Here is a 23,162-nt window from a genome sequence, read left to right as displayed (position 1 = left end):
GCTTTACCGATCCACAGAATGAAAGTTCTGTCCAAAATAACAATTTGATTTATTATGACTAAACTCAAAATAATAAACAAAACACATGAAACATTTACAATACGTCAAATTGGATACTCAAATAAATGCTGTGATGGTGAAGTTGTCAATATACTACACTCCTGGAAATGGAAAAAAGAACACATTGACACCGGTGTGTCAGACCCACCATACTTGCTCCGGACACTGCGAGAGGGCTGTACAAGCAATGATCACACGCACGGCACAGCGGACACACCAGGAACCGCGGTGTTGGCCGTCGAATGGCGCTAGCTGCGCAGCATTTGTGCACCGCCGCCGTCAGTGTCAGCCAGTTTGTCGTGGCATACGGAGCTCCATCGCAGTCTTTAACACTGGTAGCATGCCGCGACAGCGTGGACGTGAACCGTATGTGCAGTTGACGGACTTTGAGCGAGGGCGTATAGTGGGCATGCGGGAGGCCGGGTGGACGTACCGCCGAATTGCTCAACACTTGGCGCGTGAGGTCTCCACAGTACATCGATGTTGTCGCCAGTGGTCGGCGGAAGGTGCACGTGCCCGTCGAACTGGGACCGGACCGCAGTGACGCACGGATGCACGCCAAGACCGTAGGATCCTACGCAGTGCCGTAGGGGACCGCACCGCCACTTCCCAGCAAATTAGGGACACTGTTGCTCCTGGGGTATCGGCGAGGACCATTCGCAACCGTCTCCATGAAGCTGGGCTACGGTCCCGCACACCGTTAGGCCGTCTTCCGCTCACGCCCCAACATCGTGCAGCCCGCCTCCAGTGGTGTCGCGACAGGCGTGAATGGAGGGACGAATGGAGACGTGTCGTCTTCAGCGATGAGAGTCGCTTCTGCCTTGGTGCCAATGATGGTCGTATGCGTGTTTGGCGCCGTGCAGGTGAGCGCCACAATCAGGACTGCATACGACCGAGGCACACAGGGCCAACACCCGGCATCATGGTGTGGGGAGCGATCTCCTACACTGGCCGTACACCACTGGTGATCGTCGAGGGGACACTGAATAGTGCACGGTACATCCAAACCGCCATCGAACCCATCGTTCTACCATTCCTAGACCGGCAAGGGAACTTGCTGTTCCAACAGGACAATGCACGTCCGCATGTATCACGTGCCACCCAACGTGCTCTAGAAGGTGTAAGGCAACTACCCTGGCCAGCAAGATCTCCGGATCTGTCCCCCATTGAGCATGTTTGGGACTGGATGAAGCGTCGTCTCACGCGGTCTGCACGTCCAGCACGAACGCTGGTCCAACTGAGGCGCCAGGTGGAAATGGCATGGCAAGCCGTTCCACAGGACTACATCCAGCAGCTCTACGATCGTCTCCATGGGAGAATAGCAGCCTGCATTGCTGCGAAAGGTGGATATACACTGTACTAGTGCCGACATTGTGCATGCTCTGTTGCCTGTGTCTATGTGCCTGTGGTTCTGTCAGTGTGATCATGTGATGTATCTGACCCCAGGAATGTGTCAATAAAGTTTCCCCTTCCTGGGACAATGAATTCACGGTGTTCGTATTTCAATTTCCAGGAGTGTAGATTGTGACATTTATGACCAAGTGGTATGTGGAGCCAATTCCTTGCAACTCAAATCTTACGAGAAACACCCAGCCAACCCAACATTAATTTCTGCTACAGTAGTGAGAACTCAGACAATGAACACCCAAGACAGAACCACGTTAGAAAAGACGGGAACAGGCGCGCTCTGCTGAGCTCTGATTGTCACATAGCAAAATTCCATGATTTGCCGGTGCTGTAGACATACATTACCAAGCTGTCTTCTTAACTGCAAGGACACGATCTGGCATACCGGAGGTGATGGCTGGTTGCTTCGACGTCCCGTCGTGGTGATGATAATGTCGCGAGTATAGCCCGAAACAAATTCCCCTGGTCTGGTTGTTCCAGACTAAAGACTTCCTAGCAACACAAATACGCCTCTGAGGGAGACAAAGAAGGCTCGCTACACAATCACTGACGGTACAGTGTGTGATTTTAGCAAGCGAAGTCACACAGTAATTCCGATACAGTCATCTTTAGCCAAAACTGCTCAAGACGGACAACATAGGCCACTTGTACGCAGAACGCCAACTGTACTCGGAAAATTACGTTGAAGTCGAAACTTCAGAAACTTCGTCAAACAGTTACAATTAAATGAATGTATATTAGACAGCCAACGGAAGGCAGGCTGTCCAGAGCAGCGAGAGCTGAGTCTTGTAACCTACTCCAGCCGAAAGGCGAGAGCCGACTCTCTCAAGAGCACCTGTACAAGCCGAACACACAACATTCCCGCCCCCACCAACTCGAAAACCGGCGGGAATTTCCATTCTATTGCCGACGACTACTATTCCACCAATGGAGATACTTGGCGCCAATTTCCTCGCCGATTTTGCTACGTCACGGAGCTATCCCCTGAGCAAGCCAATCACAGTTACGATTTTGCAGAAAACACGGGTATTTGCCCGCCAAGACTGCCTGGGAACACAAGTCATTCCCATGCCTCGCTGGTAGCCTGCCAAAAAGTGTTTTCACTAAGTTTCTTCGAAGTAACGGAATCTCTAGCCCAGCCGTTCCGTCAGGCCCCTGTGGGCATGTCGCTCCCGCTCTTATGACAAAGTCGACGTCTGGAAAGCATGCACTCGACTCCCTCACACCCGTTGGCTTAAACCTTTCAAGATCAGTAGAACCCACCTGTCACTGGACCACCCGGGTGACGAGAGATGCTGTATGGGAAGTCCGCGTGTGAAAGAATAGCAACTTTTCACTGCATGCAGGTAGAGAGGAAAATCGAATTACTCAGAGTAAGATAGAAATATGAGAGGGGGCTTATGCCACCTCCCATGCTAATTTAGGAAAGATATCTTCTGTAGTATCCTTGTGCCCACTGTAATGACTTGTACTGTAAGAAGCAAGGGAGAGGATGTTATTATGGGTGGCCAACATCCTCTTTCTACAACACAAATGCCCAAATGGATTAACATGGTTCTTTATTTACAAGAACAGGAAGCTACTTGCCTTGAAAAGAGTCCATGTGTGGTACAAGCTCAGTAACAATAGTCCTCTTGCAGACAACATCGGTTGCCGTAATGCAATGTGAACTGACAACTGGAATGTCAGCGAGTTAGTCTGAGTGATTGACAGTGACTGAGACCCTTCGGTCAACGGCGGCGGCCTAAATACTTGCGGTCGAGAGGGCGTTGGCGGCGTGTTGCTTGCGAGTCTGTCTCCGGTCTCTCTTGTGATAGACATGCTTGATGGACCGCCTACTATCGATCTTCGAGCTACAACTTTGCCGACTGGTGTCCTGGCGACAGCTTACGCCAGCACATACTCACTCCTACAGCTATGTCTACACCTATGCTCCGCAAGCCAGCTTGGATGTGTGGCGTAGGGTACTTTGTACACCAGTGTCACTCCCTCCTTTGCTGTTCCAGTCGCGAATTGTGCGCGGGAAAAACAACAGTTGGTAATCCTTCGAATCTCTCTGATTTCACCCGCACACGCTTTTCGCTACGTGCATGTAGGAGGGAGCAACATACTGGTTTTCTCTTCCAGGAAAGCACGCTCTCGAAATTATAATGGCAAAACACACCGTTATGCACCACACCTCTCTTGCAGTGTCTGCCACTGGACTCAGATAAGCATCGCCATAACGCTTTTGCATTTACTAAATGAATCTGTAACGAAATGCGCTGCCCTTCTTTGGAACTTTTGTGTTTCCTGTATCAGTCCCACACTAACGAGAAACAATCAAGTAATTCTCGATGGAGAGTTTTGTAAGCTATGCCCATTGTGGTTGGACTACACTTCTTGAGAAATCTTCCTATGAATTATTGCCTATCATCTGCATTTCCTACGATTTATTTTATGTGGCCGTTCCACTATAAATCGATCCATACGCGTATTCTCAGACTTGTAATGGATGTAACTATTTCGAGTAATTGTTAAGAAATCGTGTGCTCATACAATAGCGGGGATCCACATCTATTTATTCGATATAAGTTACATTTACTTACACTACTGGCCATTAAAATTGCTACACCAAGAAGAAATGCACATGATAAAAGGGTATTCATTGGACAAATATATTCTACTAGAACTGACATGTATTGCATTTTCACGCAATTTGGGTGCGTAGATCCTGAGGAATCAGTACCCAGAACAACCACCTCTGACCGTAATAACGGCTTGACACGCCTGGACATTGAGTCAAACAGAGCTTGGATGGCGTGTACAGGTACAGCTGCCCATCAGCTTCAACACGATACCACAGTTCATCAACAGTAGCGTATTTAGATGAGCCAGTTGCTCGGCCACAATTGACCAGACGTTTTTAATTGGTGAGAGATTTGGAGACTGCGCTGGCCAGGACAGCAGTCGAACATTTTCTGTATCCAGAAAGGCTCGTACAGAACCTGCAACATGCGGTCGTGCATTATCCTGCTGAAATGTAGGGTTTCGCAGGGATCGAATCAAGGGTAGAGCCACGGTCGTAACACATCTGAAATGTAACGTCGACTGTTCAAAGTGCCGTCAATGCGAACAAGAGGTGACCGAGACGTGTAACCAATGGCACCCCATACCATCACGCTTGCTGATACGCCAGTATGGCGATGACGAATACACGCTTCCAATGTGCGTTCACCACGATGTCGCCAAACACGGATGCAACCATCATGATGCTGTAAACAGAACCAGGATTCGTCCGAAAAAATGACGTTTTGCCATTCGTGCCCCCAGGTTCGTCGTTGGGTACACCATCTTAGGCGTTCCTGTCTCTGATGCAGCGTCAAGGGTAACCGCAGCCATGGTCTCCGTGCTGATAGTCCATGCTGCTGCAAACGTCGTCGATTTATTCGTGCAGATGGTTGTTGTCTTGCAAACGTCCCCATTTGTTGACTCAGGGATCGAGACGTTGGTGCACGATCCGTTTCAGCCATGCGGATAAGATGCCTGTCATCTCGACTGCTAGTGATACGAGGCCATTGGGATCCAGCACGGCGTTCCGTATTACCCTCCTGAACCCACCGATTCCATATTCTGCTAACAGCCAACTCGAGCAGCAATGTCGCGATACGATAAACCGCAATCGCGATAGGGTACAATCCGATTTTTATCAAAGTCGGGAACGTGATGGTACGCATTTCTCCTCCTTACACGAGGTATCACAACAACATTTCACCAGGCAACGCCGGTCAACTGCTGTTTGTGTATGAGAAATCGGTTGGAAGCTTTCCTCGTGTCAACACGTTTTAGGTGTCGCCACCTGCGCCAACTTTGTGTGAATGCTCTGAAAAGCTAATTATTTGCATATCACAGCATCTTCTTGGTGTCGGTTAAATTTCGCGTCTGTAGCACGTCATCTTCGTGGTGTAGCAATTTTAATGGCCAGTAGTGTATGTTGAGAGCCAACTGAAAACCAGCTGTTGATCCTCTGCAGGTCTTCCTGCTTTTCGCTCCAATTTTTCTAGCGTTGCAACTTCCCTGTATATAACAGCATCACCCGCGAAAAGCCTCACTGAACGTTCGACGTTATTCGCTATGTCATTTATATACGGAGTGTGGAAAAACAATTAGACTAAAAGTGTAGACTAGAAAAATAGCATAAAAAAGGAATTTGAGTATAAAATGAAAAGTCATTCACACAAAATATATGCATAAATAAAATGTTTGGACTAGCTAATCATCAACGGTGTAAACTTAAAGAATCACATACATGTACTTAGCTCACCTACCACACTGCACTTCGTTAGAAATGGAAACAACCATATGGCCATGTTTCATGTTACAACGTGTCCTAAAATAGTCAGAGTAAATAATAATGAGTCTGCCCTTGTACACCAACTTACCATCACTTTATTAACGTATGTCGCAGCAAATGTTCAAACTGACCACCGGTTTCACACTGGCATAGAAGATAGCTGCGATGCAGGGATTGACGTGTTCTCGGAAATACACCAAGCGTACTCTGAATCTTTCCTGCTGGGGCCATAATGGAAGGCACCAAGTCGTGTTCGTTCTCTACTGGTATTGCATACACGCTGTCTTTCATCTTACCCCAGAGTTAAAAATGCAGCGGTGTTAAGTCTGGTGAGCGTGGATGCGCCGCTAAGTTCCACTGAATCCGATCCATCTGTCAGCAAATGCTCTGCGTTGGTGATCTAGAACAGTACGCCGGCCGGGATGGCCGAGCAGTTCTAGGCGCTACTGTCTGGAACCGCGCGACCGCTACCGCAGGTTCGAATCCTGCCTCGGGCATGGATGTGTATGATATCCTTAGGTTAGTTAGGTTTAAGTTGTTCTGATTTCTAGGGGACTGATGACCTCTGATGTTAAGTCCCATAGTGCTCAGAGCCAATCATTTGAGGCAAGATATAGGGGCCAATCAGCGAGTCATTCACAACTTCAGCTCGTATGTATACAGTGCGATTTTTTCCACTGTGTACAAACTCTAGGAATTGATCGATGGCCGGCCGGAGTGGCCGTGCGGTTCTAGGCGCTAGAGTTTGGAACCGAGCGACCGCTACGGTGGCAGGTTCGAATCTTGCATCGGGCATGGATGTGTGTGATGTCTTTAGGTTAGTTAGGTTTAATTAGTTCTACGTTCTAGGCGACTGATGACCTCAGAAGTTAAGTTCCATAGTGCTCAGAGCTATTTGAACCAAGTCTGATGTCCGAACAATTCGGGTACGTCCTTCATGATTTCCTGTTTTCTGAAACGACCCTGCCTCAGACAAACGGCTAAACACTGTTGCAAACATTGAATGCTGTGGTTTTTGTTGGCGGGGATAGGTCTCTTTCTGCCCACCATCCGTTGCCATTTGCTTTCCTAAGTAAAGCTCTCGATTCGAATACCGAACCACTGTGTACAACACTGTATCACATCCACTAAAAGGTGAGTCAGCAAATGATGTCAATCGGACACAACATTACCAATTACTACGGCTAGGGTGCCAGGGGAAGACGTATCAGGAACAGTACCACGATCTAGAAGGAAACATGCATACTGCATGATACTGCGCGCATCAGATCGCAGTCTTTTTAACAAGTCTCTAGTATAGAAACCTTGCATTTCGGGACATAAGTTTGTTAGACAAATTTTTTCCGTATCCTCACATCGATCAGTCCATGTGATTTGTACACGGTGGTTAAAAATCACCCTGATGTCTACGGACGTACGTTGCATGAGGATTGTGTTGTTGTTGTTGTTGTTGTTGTTGTCTTCAGTCCTGAGGCTGGTTTGATGCAGCTCTCCATGCTACTCTATCCTGTGCAACCTTCTTCATCTCCCAGTACTTACTGTAGCCTACATCCTTCTGAATCTGCTTAGTGTATTCATCTCTTGGTCTCCCTCTACGATTTTTTCCATCCACGCTGCCCTCCAGTAGTAAATTGGTGATCCCATGATGCCTCACAACATGTCCTACCAACCGGTCCCTTCTTCTTGTCAAGTTGTGCCACGAACTCCTCTTCTCCCCAATTCTATTCAGTACCTCCTCATTAGTTATGTAATCTACCCATCTAATTTTCAGCATTCTTCTGTAGCACAACATTTCGAAAGCTTTTATTCTCTTCTTGTCCAAACTATTTATCGTCCATGTTTCACTTCCATACATGACTACACTCCATACAAATTCTTTCAGAAACGACTTCCTGACACTTAAATCTATACCCGATGTTAACAAATTTCACTTCTTCGGAAACACATTCATTGCCATTGCCAGTCTACATTTTATATCCTCTCTACTTCGACCATCATCAGTTATTTTGGTCCCCAAATAGCAAAACTCCTTTACTGCTTTAATTGTCTCATTTCCTAATCTAATTCCCTCAGCATCACCTAACTTAATTCGACTACATTCCATTATCCTCGTTTTGCTTTTTTTGATGTTCATCTTATATCCTTCTTTCAAGACACTATCCATTCTGTTCAACTGCTCTAAATGGTTCAAATGGCTCTGAGCACTATAGGACTTAACATCTATGATCATCAGTCCCATTGAACTTAGAACTACTTAATCCTAACTAACCTAAGGACATCACACATATCCATGTCCGAGGCAGGATTCGAACCTGCGACCGTAGCGATAGCGCGGTTCCATCCTGTAGCGGCTAGAACCCCTCGGTCACCTCGGCCGGCTCAGAGTTCCATTTATACTTTACATTAAGTACACCAAATAGTGAGTTCCATCCTTAGCTCTCATTTATCGACAATCGCTTGTGCAGCGAAAAGTCCCGTGTGAGAACAATATCTCTGAAGTCCATGTGTGTAGGACCCCATTGTAAGCCCTAAATAATGACGTTCCTGGTGGAAAACCAGATTTTTGTCGGAGAATCAGCTCTGATTCAGAGTAAGAAACATCCGAGCGAAACACAGCTTGCTATATTCATACACGACATCTTGCAAACAATAGATGCAGATGATGTGGTAGTAGGCTTTGTCTTCAGAATGAGATTTTCACTCTGCAGCGGAGTGTGCGCTGATATGAAACTTCCTGGCAGAATAAAACTGTATGCCGGACTGAGACTCCAACTCTGGACCTTTGCCTTTCGCTGGCAAGTGCTCTACCAACTGAGCTACCGAAGCAAGACTGACGCCCCCTCCTCACAGCTGTAATTCTGCCAGTATCTCGTCTACTACCTTTCAAACTTTACAGAAGCTCTCCTGCGAACCTGGTAGAGCACTTGCCTGCGAAAGGCAAAGGTCCCGAGTTCGAGTTTCCGTCCGGCACACAGTTTTAATCTGCCAGGAAGATTCAGGCTTTGTCTTATTTGATTTTTGCAAAGGCTTTCGGCACACTGGGACCTCGTCGACTGCTAACCAAAATACTGTTACACGTTGTCTTCGCAAATTTGTGTCTGGCTCAAGGAATATATGACTAATAGACCCCAGCACGTTATATTGAAAGACGAATGGTTCAAATTTCAAATGTGAGTGAATTCCTAAGGGACCAAACTACTGAGGTCATCGGTCCCTAGACTTACACAGTTCTTAAACTACATGAATCTAACGTATGCGAAGAACAACACAAACACCCATGCCCGACGGAGGACTCGAACCTCCGGCGGGAGGGTCCGCCCAATCTGTGACATGGTGCCTCAAACCGCGCGGCCACTCCGCGCGGTGGGGAATGGTGCACACTGACGAAAGCAGTACCACCTGTGGCCTGAGGAAGCGTAACAGGACGTCCAATATTTTCAGTCCAAAAAGTTTCGAGTCTGCAATAATAAAAAATAGAGCAAAGTTAAGATGACGGTTTTAATGCTTCACGTCTTCTACAACTTCCCCCCCCCCCCCCCCCCATTTCAGTACAAAGCACTGAACGCTACTACAGCAATATGAAGCTGTCAAAAAGGTCTTTCTGTTGGATTTTGCCGCCTGGGATTAGCCGAGCGGTTCAAGGCGCTGCAGTCATGGACTCTGCAGCTGGTCCCGGCGGAGGTTCGAGTCCTCCCTCGGGCATGGGTGTGTGTGTGTGTTTGTCCTTAGGATAATTTAGGTTAAGTAGTGTGCAAGCTTAGGGACTGATGACCTTAGCAGTTAAGTCCCATAAGATTTCACACACATTTTTTTTGTTGGATTTTGTTGAACTCGCGCATCACATAAACGTGAATGTCAGTTATGTCATGAAAGCGTTGACACTACAGATGAATTTCTGAACTTTGTCGGTTTGTGGTAGGTTGGTACTGACAACACGAAGTCTAGTCGCAGCGATGATTTTTTCCAGGAAAGAAGTGATCGCATTCTGCATTTCAAAAAAATGGTTCAAATGGCTCTGAGCACTATGGGACTTAACATCTATGGTTATCAGTCCCCTAGAACTTAGAACTCCTTAAACCTAACTAACTTAAGGACATCACACAACAACCAGTCATCACGAGGTAGAGAAAATCCCTCAGCCCGCCGGGAACCGAACCCGGGAATCCGGGCGTGGGAAGCGAGAACGCTACCGCACGACTACGAGCTGCGGACTTTGCATTTCAATCAAGTCTCGGCATACGTCCACGCTTCGTTGCTTTTGTTATGGAGTCAGGTGTGTGCGGAACATACTTTGCAGACACTTCTTCTTCAAAACATTCTAGACAATGTCCTGAACACTTGATTTACAGACCTTGCTCCACTGCGATTTGAGACACAACCATTTTGGCTCACTAGTGCCGCATCTCCGCTACTTAACAATGCCTGCTCACAACTGACTGATCTAATGCACATCTGTTGTTTACAGTTGTTAGCGCAAGCTGACGTCACTTATGCGCCAAGAATAAAATCAATTTTAAAATCTTATTTTTGTGGGGGAACGTACAGGTGTTAAAAAATGTGATACGTGAAGGAGTATGAACCTACATGGCATTACCAGTATGGGTTATCTAGATTACTAGTATGTATGTATGTATGTATTAAGCTGGGGACCCTGAACCGATGGAGATGTTTCGTCCCCGCCGTACCCCTCACAAGGGAACATCCCCATCGCACCCCCCTCAGATTTAGTTATAAGTTGGCACAGTGGATAGGCCTTGAAAAACTGAACTCAGATCAATCGAGAAAACAGGAAGAAGTTGTCTGGAACTATCAAAAAATAAACAAAATATGCAAACTGAGTAGTCCATGGTCAAGATAGGCAGTATCAAGGACAGTGTGAGCTCAACAGCGCCGTGGTCCCGTGGTTAGCGTGAGCAGCTGCCGAATGAGAGGTCTTTCGTTCAAATCTTCCCTCGACTGAAAATTTTACTTTCTTTATTTTCGCAAAGTTATGATCTGTCAGTTCGTTCATTGACGTCTCTGTTCACTGTAATAAGTTTAGTGTCTGTGTTTTGTGACCCAACGCAAAACCATGCGATCAGTTGACGAAATGACGTGCCTCTCCAATGGGAACCGAAAACATTTGATCGCAAGGTCATAGGTCAACCCATTCCTCCACAGGGAAACACGTCTGATATATTCTACACGACACTGGTGACAGCATGTGCGTCACATGACAGGAATATGTTGTCGACCCACCTAACTAGTACACTTGGCGAATGGGTAAAAAGATTCTTCTATCTTGCCCGATTTAGGTTTTCTTGTGGATGTGATAATCACTCCCAAAAAAGTGATGAAAACATAATAGTTTTCACATAAACTGAAAAAAAAGTTACACTTTTCACTCAAGGGAAGACTTGAACCAAGAACCTCTCGTTCCACAGCTGCTAACGCTAACCACAGGACCACGGCGCTCCTGAGCTTATCTGTCCTTGATATTGCCTATCTTGCACATGGACTACTCAGTTTGTATATTTTGCTTATTTTTTCATAGTTCCACATAACTTCTTCCTGTTTTCTCGATCGATCTGTGTTCAGTTTTTCAAGGCCTATCCACTGTGCCAACTTATAACTAAATCTGAGGGGGGTGCGATGGGGAGGTTCCGTTGTCAGTGGTTCACAACCCCAGAACAGGCCATAGCCGTCCACCCACCCCACCGCCGCCCCACACCGAAACCAGGGTTATTGTGCGGTTCGGCCCCCAGTGGACCACTCTGGGAACGTCTCATACCAGACGAGTGTAACCCCAAATGTTTGCGTGGTAGAGTAATTATGGTATACACGTACGTGGAAATGGAGCTTGCGCAGCAATCGTCGACACAGTATAACTGAGGCTGGTCGGCACACCAGACCTCGACACTAATCCGCCGGGAGCGTTCGTGCCGGGGACCGGCAAGCCTTCCTGCTCGGGAAGTAACGAGTTAGACCGCGCGGCTAGCCGGGCGGTCTCGAGACATGTGGTACTCTACATACAAAATAAAATTTCAGCACAATCCAAGATGACTGAGCAGGGGAACTTTACATAGGATGTCCTGGAACACTCACTGGTCAACGTCATTGTCACACTGTACTCCTTCCCCACGTGCGTCTTTTCAGGGATGCGCTCGGTCCTGACTTCATTTTTATGGATGACGATGCGCGGCTGTGTCCAAAGGCACAAGTGGAGGAGCTCTTGGAACGAGAGGATACTGGGGGAATGGAGTGGCCAGCTCTTTTCCCCGACTTCATCGAGCACGTATGACACGCATTGAAGAATCGTACTGCACCGCGTCCATATGTACCAACGGCCTCCTGCGGTTGTCATCCGTGCTGATGGAGGAATGGAATGCTCTATCACAAGAACTCCTTACCAACTTTGTGGCCAGCATGGGTGCAAGTTGTACAGCATACCTCACCGTCAGTCGTGAACACACACCCTATTAAACAGCACTGCTCGCCTTTTTTAATGTCCAAGGGACCATGATTAAACGCGGTGACTTAAGTGTAATTATTATCTTTTTCATAAATGTGTCATTTCGGCTCATGTCATTGCTCCTTTCAGTTTTGGTTCATCTGATTGCTCCTTTCTTTTAGTTACATTCTACATTATACAGCGAAGTGCCGAAGAACTGGTACACCCGCCTAATATCGTTTCGGGCCCTCACGAGCACGCAGAAGTGCCGCGATACGACATGGCATGGACTCGACTAATGACTGAAGTAGTGTTGGAGGTAATTGACGCCATGAATCCGACAAAGCTGTCCAAAAATCCGTAAGAGTACAAGGGAGTGGAGGACTCTTGTGAATAGCACGTTGCAAGACATCCCATATACGCTCAGTTCAAAAATAGTTCAAATGGCCCTGAGCACTATGGGACTTAACATCTGTTTTCATCAGTCCCCTAGAACTTAGAACTACTTAAACCTAACTAACCTAAGGACATCACACACATCCATGCCCGAGGCAGGATTCGAACCTGTGACCGTAGCAGTCGCGCGGTTCCGGACTGAGCGCCTTAACCGCGAGACCACCGCGGCCGGCTACGCACAGTAATGTGCATGTCTGCAGAGTTAGGTGGCCAGCGGAAGTGTTTCAACTGAGAAGCGTGTTCCTGGAGTCACTCTGTAGAAATTCTGGACGTGTGGGTGTCGCATTGTCCTGCTGGAATTGCGCAAGTCCGTCGGAATGCACAATGGCCATGAATGGATGCACGTGATCAGACAGAATGTTCACGTACGTGTCACCTTTCAGAGTCGTATCTAAGCGTATCAGGAATACCATATCACTTCAGCTGCACACGCCCATCGCAGACAGCCCCCACCAGCTTGAACAGTCTCCTGCTGACATGCAGGGTCCATGGATTCATGAGGTTGTGTACATACCCGTACACGTCCACCTGCTCGATACAAATTGAAACGAGTCTCGTCAGACCAGGCAGGATGTTTCCAGTCATCAACAGTCCAATGTCGGCGTTGAGAGGCCCAGGCGAGGCGTAAAGCTTTGTGTCGTGCAGTCATCAAGGGTACACGAGTGGACCTTGGGCTTCGAAAGCCCACATCGATAATGTTTCGTTGGATAGTTCGCACGCTGACGCTTGTTGATGGCCCCGCATTGAAATCTGCAGCACTTTGGGGAAGGGTTGCACTTCTGTCACGTTGAACGATTCTCTTCAGCCGTCGTTGGTCCCGTTGTTGCAGGATCTTTTTCCGGCCGCAACAATGTCGGAGATTTGATGTTTTACCGGACTCCTGATATTCACCGTACATTCGTGAAATGGTCATACGGGAAAATCCCCACTTAATCGCTACCTCGGAGATGCTGTGTCCCATCGCTCGTGCGCCGACTTTAACTCCACGTTCGAACCCACTCAAATCTTGATAACCTGCCATTGTTTCAGCAATAAGCGATCTAACAACTGCGCCAGATACTTGTTGTCTTACATAGGCGTTGCCGACCGCAACGACGTCTTCTGGCTGTTTACATACACTCCTGGAAATGGAAAAAAGAACACATTGACACCGGTGTGTCAGACCCACCATACTTGCTCCGGACACTGCGAGAGGGCTGTACAAGCAATGATCACACGCACGGCACAGTGGACACACCAGGAACTGCGGTGTTGGCCGTCGAATGGCGCTAGCTGCGCAGCATTTGTGCACCGCCGCCGTCAGTGTCAGCCAGTTTGCCGTGGCATACGGAGCTCCATCGCAGTCTTTAACACTGGTAGCATGCCGCGACAGCGTGGACGTGAACCGTATGTGCAGTTGACGGACTTTGAGCGAGGGCGTATAGTGGGCATGCGGGAGGCCGGGTGGACGTACCGCCGAATTGCTCAACACGTGGGGCGTGAGGTCTCCACAGTACATCGATGTTGTCGCCAGTGATCGGCGGAAGGTGCACGTGCCCGTCGACCTGGGACCGGACCGCAGCGACGCACGGATGCACGCCAAGACCGTAGGATCCTACGCAGTGCCGTAGGGGACCGCACCGCCACTTCCCAGCAAATTAGGGACACTGTTGCTCCTGGGGTATCGGCGAGGACCATTCGCAACCGTCTCCATGAAGCTGGGCTACGGTCCCGCACACCGTTAGGCCGTCTTCCGCTCACGCCCCAACATCGTGCAGCCCGCCTCCAGTGGTGTCGCGACAGGCGTGAATGGAGGGACGAATGGAGACGTGTCGTCTTCAGCGATGAGAGTCGCTTCTGCCTTGGTGCCAATGATGGTCGTATGCGTGTTTGGCGCCGTGCAGGTGAGCGCCACAATCAGGACTGCATACGACCGAGGCACACAGGGCCAACACCCGGCATCATGGTGTGGGGAGCGATCTCCTACACTGGCCGTACACCACTGGTGATCGTCGAGGGGACACTGAATAGTGCACGGTACATCCAAACCGTCATCGAACCCATCGTTCTACCATTCCTAGACCGGCAAGGGAACTTGCTGCTCCAACAGGACAATGCACGTCCGCATGTATCCCGTGCCACCCAACGTGCTCTAGAAGGTGTAAGTCAACTACCCTGGCCAGCAAGATCTGCGGATCTGTCCCCCATTGAGCATGTTTGGGACAGGATGAAGCGTCGTCTCACGCGGTCTGCACGTCCAGCACGAACGCTGGTCCAACTGAGGCGCCAGGTGGAAATGGCATGGCAAGCCGTTCCACAGGACTACATCCAGCATCTCTACGATCGTCTCCATGGGAGAATAGCAGCCTGCATTGCTGCGAAAGGTGGATATACACTGTACTAGTGCCGACATTGTGCATGCTCTGTTGCCTGTGTCTATGTGCCTGTGGTTCTGTCAGTGTGATCATGTGATGTATCTGACCCCAGGAATGTGTCAATAAAGTTTCCCCTTCCTGGGACAATGGATTCACGGTGTTCTTATTTCAATTTCCAGGAGTGTATTTGAATATGCGAGCCTACATCAGTTTCTTTGGCGCGTCAGTGCACTATAGTAGTTCATTCTCTGCATGGTCAAAGTTTCATCGAGCTGTATTACTTGGAACTAACACATCAAGCGAAAGTTACTTTCCTCCTTAAGTTTCGCACAGGAATGTAGTATTTATGCTTTTCTTAATATTTCACCAGCATGAGTAATGTACAGATTCCGTCGGTGATTCTTCTCAACAGTATAGTGATATTGGCCGCTCTCTGCAATCGCAAGTCACGTGTGTGTCTCAGTTTCAAAAGTGCGAGTCTTTTATAACCAGTCACTGGAGAAAATGATTATCGAGGATTTTCTGTGTGAGATTTTCATCCTTTTACCTCCGAGTACGAGAGTAATTCAACTATCGTCTGCTCAATTTACAGCAGGTGTATGCGTGAATACGTGTTGAAGAGATTGAACTTCACGTTTGTACATGCTGTTGATTGTCTGCATTTGGACAAACCCTCGCCACACACCGCGCCGTTTGAGGATAGCTGGAGGAGACAAAGCGAACGTCGCATTTATTGATCAACATGCTGCACCGCGCTTCCGGCGTTTCTCGCACCGATGCAGGGCTGAACGCCACGCTTCTGATTGAGAGTTCTGTGCTTCGAGCAGTGCTCCAGTCACAACGGTATTTCACACGGAGTTTTAAATTAGATAACTCATCATCCTAAGCCGTGGAGATACTAGGGTACTGGGAAAATGGCGTAACACACTCTGATACTAAAATGTAGACTTTCACGGCCGGAAATATCATGTCCATTATAATTATCCGGGCTGTTATGCCGTGGTCGGTTGATGAATTCTGTATCGATTCCCAACGTTTCGTCAGTCAGTAGCGAGCCAGTGGGTGTGTTGGACTTTCCATTGAGCTACGGACCCCCTTGAAGACGTCTCCCGCACGCGGAGACGAAACGTTGGGAATCGACACAGAATTCATCAACCGACCACGGCATAACAGCCCGGATAATTATAATGGACACGTAACACACTCTGTTACGTTACTTACGTTACTGGACACACTTGTTATTGTTATGTTCAGTACCCATATTGCGACAAAAATCTGTCTTATGGTCGGAAGAGATGACACAGGAGTGTTGCAACTCACATATATACACTGACGTGACAAAGTCATGGGATAGCGATATGCATCTACAGGGTGGCGCACGAAATGTGTAACCATTTTGTTTTTTAATATAAATTTTATTTCAATACAATCTGAAAGGAACATGTACTACAATGAAGAGCCGTCCATGGAGATTTGTTCTAACTCTGCACATGCTCAATATGTCCACCATTTCGTTTCCTAACTTCCTTCAAACGAACGCTGAAGTCAGTGATTACCCTACGCCACATGTCATCCATAATTTCAGTGCAAGCTTGAAGAATAAGTCTCCTGAGCTCCATTAAATCACGTGGACGTTTCGGGAAAATTTTTTCCTTTAGGTATCCCCAAATAAAAAAGTCACATGGATTGAGGGGACAATTTTGTCCGCCATGAAGCGACCTGGAAACCTGAGTGAGATGATCCGCATGTCGAAATGCTCGTGTAAAAACTCTAATACAGTGTTCGCAGTATGTGGCCTTGCTCCATATTGCATGAACCACTGCGTGTTGAAGCGCAAGGCAGTAGCAAGAAGCTGTGGAATGAAGCTATTGCGAAGCACGCTCAAATAACGCTCGCTATTCACAGTTTCTTCAAAGAGAAAGGGTCCAATAAGTCCGTGACTGGAAATTGCTGCCAACGCTGTAATCCTCGGAGCATAATGTTGTCGTTCATGAAGCATTTGTGGGTTTTCAGTGGCCCAAACACGTACATTTTGTTTGTTAAACACACCGTCTAAATGGAAATGCGCCTCGTCTGAAAACCAAACGTTGTTGAGAGTTTCTTCCCTATCCTCCGCCCACTGAGCAAACAGTAGTCTCTGCTGCTTGTGTTCTTCAGTGAGCTTCTGTGCACAGGTCATCTTGTATGGGTACATATGGAGGTCACTTTTAAGAATGCGTTGAACGGAGCGTCTGGATATTCCCAGTTGCACTGCTGCCTTTCTACACGATTTCCCGGGACTTCTCTGTACAGCAACTCGTACCGCTTCAAAATTCTCCGTCGAACAAACAGGCTTAGGCCGAGGTCGCTTCGCTTCCAATACTGTTCTTTCCTGTACAAATTTGTCGTACATCCTGTGGATGCTCTTCTTGCAAGGGACCCATCGTGTGTTAAACTGTTGTCGAAAACGCCTCTGAGTCACAACAAGGCTTTTTGTTTCATGAAAAAGTAACACAATTGCCGATCGTTGCTGTGTCGTCAGTCTTCCATTGTCAGCCATTGCTGCTTACTAGTCTCCTAGCGGCAGTATCGTGAATTACACGTCATTTCGTAACTCACTTGTTTTTCCAAGCTCTGCTGGTACTGCTGTAGAGATCCCAGCGGGATATCTAATGTGCGTCGTAAATTGTGAGAGAAACAATTGGTAACACATTTCGTGCGCCACCCTGTATATAGATGGCAGCAGTACCGCGTACACAACGTACAAAAGAGCAGCATATTGGCAGAACTGCCATTTGTACTCAAGCGATCGACGTGAAAAGGTTTCCGACGTGATAATGGTCGCACGACGAGAATTAAGAGATTTTGAACGCGTAATGGTAGTTGCATCTAGACACATGGGATATTCAATTTCGGAAGTCTTAGAGAATTTAATGTTCCGAGATCCACAGTGTCAGGAGTGTAGCGAGAATACCACATTTCAGACATTACCTCTCACCACGGGTAGCACAGTCGCCGAAGGCCTTCACTTAACGACCGAGAACAGCGGCGTCTGCGTATTGTTTTCAGTACAAACAGACAAGCAACACTGTGTCAGATAACCGCAGAAATAAATGTGGGACGTACATCGAACGTATCCGTTAAGGCAGTGCGACAAATCTGGCATTAATGGGCTATGGTAGCAGACGACCGACGTGAGTGCCTACGGCGCCACTCCTGACCTCGTACCCTATCGGTTGAACCCTAGATGACTGCAAAACCAAGTCCTGGTCACATGAGTCCCGATTTTAATTGCTAACAGGTGGCGGTATGGTCCGTGTGTGATACAAGCCCCACGAAACCGTGGCCCCAAGTAGTGAACAACGCATTGTGCAAGCTGTTGGTGGCTTCGTAATGGTGTGGGTGATGTTTACACGGAACCGACTGGGTCCTCGGTTTGTTCTGCTACTATGAGACCATTTGCAGCCAGCCATTCATTTACGTTATGTTATCAAAAAACGCAGTTTTTTTTTTTTTTTGGCTAAGAACACGCCATTTCACCGGGCCACAGTCGCTTTAAATACCATTCTGGACAATTGGAGCGAATGATTAAGCCCCCAAGACAGCTCGATATGAATCCCATCGAAGATTTTTTTTTTTCATCAGTCTACTGACTGGTTTGATGCGGCCCGCCACTAATTCCTTTCCTGTGCTAACCTCTTCATCTCATAGTAGCACTTGCAACCTACGTCCTCAATTATTTGCTTGACGTCTTCCAATCTCTGTCTTCCTCTACAGTTTTTGCCCTCTACAGCTCCCTCTAGTACCTTGGAAGTCATTCCCTCATGTCTTAGCAGTGTCCTATCATCCTGTCCCTTCTCCTTATCAGTGTTTTCCACATATTCGTTTCCTCTCCCATTCTGCGTAGAACCTCCTCATTCCTTACCTTATCAGTCCACCTAATTTTCAAAATTCGTCTACAGCACCACATCTCAAATGCTTCGATTCGGGACAGAATTGAGAGGTCAGTTCGTGTACGAAATCCTGCGACGGCGACACCTTCACAATTGTGGACGGCTATAATGGCAGCATGGCTAAGTATTTGTGCAGGAAAACTTCCAGTGACTTCTGCAGTCCATTCCACTTCGAGCTGCTGAACTACGCCGAGCGAAAGAGGCCCTACATGTACACTACTGGCCATTAAAATTGCTTCACCACGAAGACGATGTGCTAAAGACGCGAAATTTAACCGACAGGAAGAAGACGCTATGATATGCAAATGATTAGCTTTTCAGAGCATTCACACAAGATTGGCGCCGGTGGCGACACCTACAACGTGCTGACACGAGGAAAGTTGCCAACCGATTTCTCATACACAAACGCCAGTTGACCAGCGTTGCCTGGTGAAACGTTGTTGTGATTCCTCGTGTAAGGAGGAGAAATGCGTACCATCAAGTTTCCGACTTTGATAAATTATGGATTGTAGCCTATTGCAATTGCGGTTTATAGTATCGCGACATTGCTGCTCGTGTTGGTCGAGATCCAATGACTGTTAGCAGAATATGGAATCGGTGGATTCAGGAGGGTAATACGGAACGCCCTACTGGATCCCAACGGTCTCATATCACTAGCAGTCGAGATGACAGATATCTTATCCGCATGGCTGTAATGGATCGTGCAGCCACGTCTCGATCCCTGAGTCAACGGATGGGGACGTCTGCAAGACAACAACCATCTGCACGAACAGTTCGACGTTTGCAGCAGCATGGACTATCAGCTCGGAGACCGTGGCTGCGGTTACCCTTGACGCTGCATCACAGACAGGACCGCATGCGATGGTGTACTCAACGAGAAACCTGGGTGCACGAATGGCAAAACGTCGTTTTATCGGATGAATCCAGGTTCTGTTTACAGCATCATGATGGTCGCATCCGTGTTTGGCGACATCGTGGTGAACGCACATTGGAAGCGTGTATTTCGTCATCGCCATACTGGCTTATCATCCGGCATGATGGTATGGGGTGCCATTGGTTACACGTCTCGGTCACCTCTTGTTCGCATTGACGGCACTTTGAACAGTGGACGTTACATTTCAGATGTGTTACGACCCGTAGTCCTACCCTTCATTCGATCCCTCCGCAACCCTACATTTCAGCTTGATAATGCACGACCGCATGTTGCTGGTCCTGTACGGGCCTTTCCGGATACAGAAAATGTTCGACTGCTGCCCTGGCCAGCACATTCTCCAGATATCTCACCAATTGAAAACGTCTGATCAATGGTAGCCGAGCAACTGGCTCATCTCAATACGCCAGTCACTACTCTTGATAACCTGTGGTATCGTGTTGAAGCTGCATGGGCGTGTTGAAGCTGCATGGGCACTCCACCCAAGCTCTGTTTGACTCAATGCCCAGGCCTATCGAGCCGTTATTGCGGCCAGAGGTCGTCGTTCTGGGTACTGATTTCTCAGGATCTATGCACCCAAATTGCGTGAAAATGTAATCACATGTCAGTTCTAGTATAATATGTTGTCCAATGGATATTCGTTTATCATCTGCATTTCCTCTTGGTGTAGCAATTTTAATGGCCAGTACTGTATTAGGGACATTCCATGACTTTCCTGATGTCAGTCGAATGCTTCAGCCAAGTACACATCCCTATGTAATGGGCAATTGATCACTACATGCTACAAGAGGCGGACACGCCCGTATAAAAGCAGTGTTTTCAGTAGAGAGGTAGTGACAACAGAATGGGGTGCTCAGCAGAGCTCAGTGACTTGGAACGTGGGCTAGTAACTGGATGTAACCTGAGTAATGCACCCATCAGGGACAATTCAGCCCTTCCAAAACTTGACAGTTAGTGATGCGACTGTGAAGGGAAAACGCGAAGGGAAAACCACAGTTAAACTACGCCTAGGCAGACCTGATTTACTGACGGAGAGGGATCGTAGAGCATTGCACAGGATAGTTGAAAAAAGCTGCATGAAATCACCGGAAGGAATCTCTCGTGAGTTACAAAGTTCTACCAGCTGTCCAGATAACACAATGACTGTGCGTGGTGAGTTAAGCAGAATAGGTTGCAGTCATCGAGCAGCTTCCTCCTACGACGGATGTTTGAAAAGTCCGTGAAAAATCCGAGAGATGGCACCACCGGCGAGTATCGAGGTAATGTTTAGTTATCGCGAATCTCTTGCCCAACGTAAAGTCTCGAGCGATTGGGAAAAAGCGCAGGTGACGCCTGTATATAAGAAGGGTAGAAGGACGGATCCTCAAAATTACAGACCAATATCCTTAAAATCGGTTTGTTGCAGGATTCTCGAACATATTCTCAGTTCGAATATAATGAATTTTCTTGAGACAGAGAAGTTGCTGTCCAGGCATCAGCACGGCTTTAGAAAGCATCGCTCATGCGAAACGCAACTCACCCTTTTTCCACATGATATCTTGCGAACCATGGATGAAGGGTATCAGACGGATGGCATATTCCTTGACTTCCGGAAAGCGTTTGACTCGGTCCCCCACTGCAAACTAAGGTACGAGCATATGGGATTGGTTCCCAAATACGTGAGTGGCTCGAAGACTTCTTAAGTAATAGAACCCAGTACGTTGTCCTCAATGGTGAGTGTTCATCGGAGGTGAGGGTATCATCTGGAGTGCCTCAGGGAAGTGTGGTAGGTCCGCTATTGCTTTCTATCTACATAAATGATCCTTTGGATAGGGTGGATACGTATGTACGCTGATGGAATGGAAATGAGCGTTTGGCGTCAATGGCCGGGAGGCCCCTCGCGGGGCAGGTCCGGCCGCCTTGGCGCAGGTCTTATTACATTCGGCGCCACATTGGGCGACCTGCACGCCGGATGGGGATGAAATGATGATGAACACAACACAACACCCAGTCCCTGAGCGGAGAAAATCTCCGACCCAGCCGGGAATCGAACCCGGGCCCGGAGGACGGCAATCCGTCACGCTGACCACTCAGCTACTGGGGCGGACTGTACGCTGATGATGCTGTCGTGTACGGGAAGGTGTCGTCGTTGAGTGACTGTAGGAGGATACAAGATGACTTGGACAGGATTTGTGATTGGTGTAAAGAATGGCAGCTAACTCTAAATATAGATAAATGTAAATTAATGCAGATGAATAAGAAAAAGAATCCCGTAACGTTTGAATACTCCATTAGTAGAGTGGCGCTTGACACAGTCACGTCGATTAAATATTTTGGCGTAACATCTTTTGAAAGAACGCACACCAAGTTTCAGCTACATTGGTCTGTTTCTTTGTGTTTGGCATTCGTGTGAATCAAGGAAGTCGGGTGATTGTCAAAAAATGGACGAAAAAGAATGTCGTGTGGTGATTAAACATTAATTTATGAAAGGCAAAACGCCTCAGGAGACTAAAGAGAGGCTTGATAAACATTAAGGTGACTCTGCACCTTCGATTAGAACAGTTTATAAGTGGTTTAAAAAATTTTCTGAGTGACCATATGGGCACAGGTGATGCTGAACGTTCTGGACGCCCTGTGGAGGCTACGACTCCAGAAATCATTCATAAAATCATAAAATCCATGATATGGTGATGGATGAGAGAAGAGTTAAGATGCGTGAGATTGCTAGTGGTGTTGGCATGTCAAATGAACGGGTACATAACATTTTGCATAAACATTTGGACATGAGAAAGCTATCCGCAAGATGGGTTCCGCGATTGCTCAGGTTTGACCAAAAACGGAATCGCGTGAAGTGTTGCAAGGATGGTTTGGAGCTGTTCAGGAAGAATTCGTAGGACTTTAAGCGACGTGTCGTCACTGTGGATGAAACACAGATGCATTACTATACTCATGAGATCATACAACAATCTAAAAAGTGGGTTACCAAGGGAGAATCTGCACCAAAAAATGCGAAGACCATGCTTTTGGCCGGAAAGTCTTTTGGGATTCACAAGGGATAATCCTCATCGACTATCTGGAAAAGGGTGAAACTATTACAAGTGAATATTATTCATCGTTATTGAACCGTCTGAAAACCGAGCTGTAAGAAAAACGATGGCACTTTGACCGCAAAAAGTCCTTTTCCATCACGACAATGCACCAGCACACACCTCAGCAGTTGTGGTCGCAAAATTAATGGAAACAGGATTCCAACTCGTTTCACATCCCCCCTATTCTCCAG

Source organism: Schistocerca cancellata, chromosome 3, assembly GCF_023864275.1.
Source record: "Schistocerca cancellata isolate TAMUIC-IGC-003103 chromosome 3, iqSchCanc2.1, whole genome shotgun sequence".
NCBI classification, from domain to species: domain Eukaryota; kingdom Metazoa; phylum Arthropoda; class Insecta; order Orthoptera; family Acrididae; genus Schistocerca; species Schistocerca cancellata.
Note: the sequence above shows the minus strand (reverse complement) of the source record.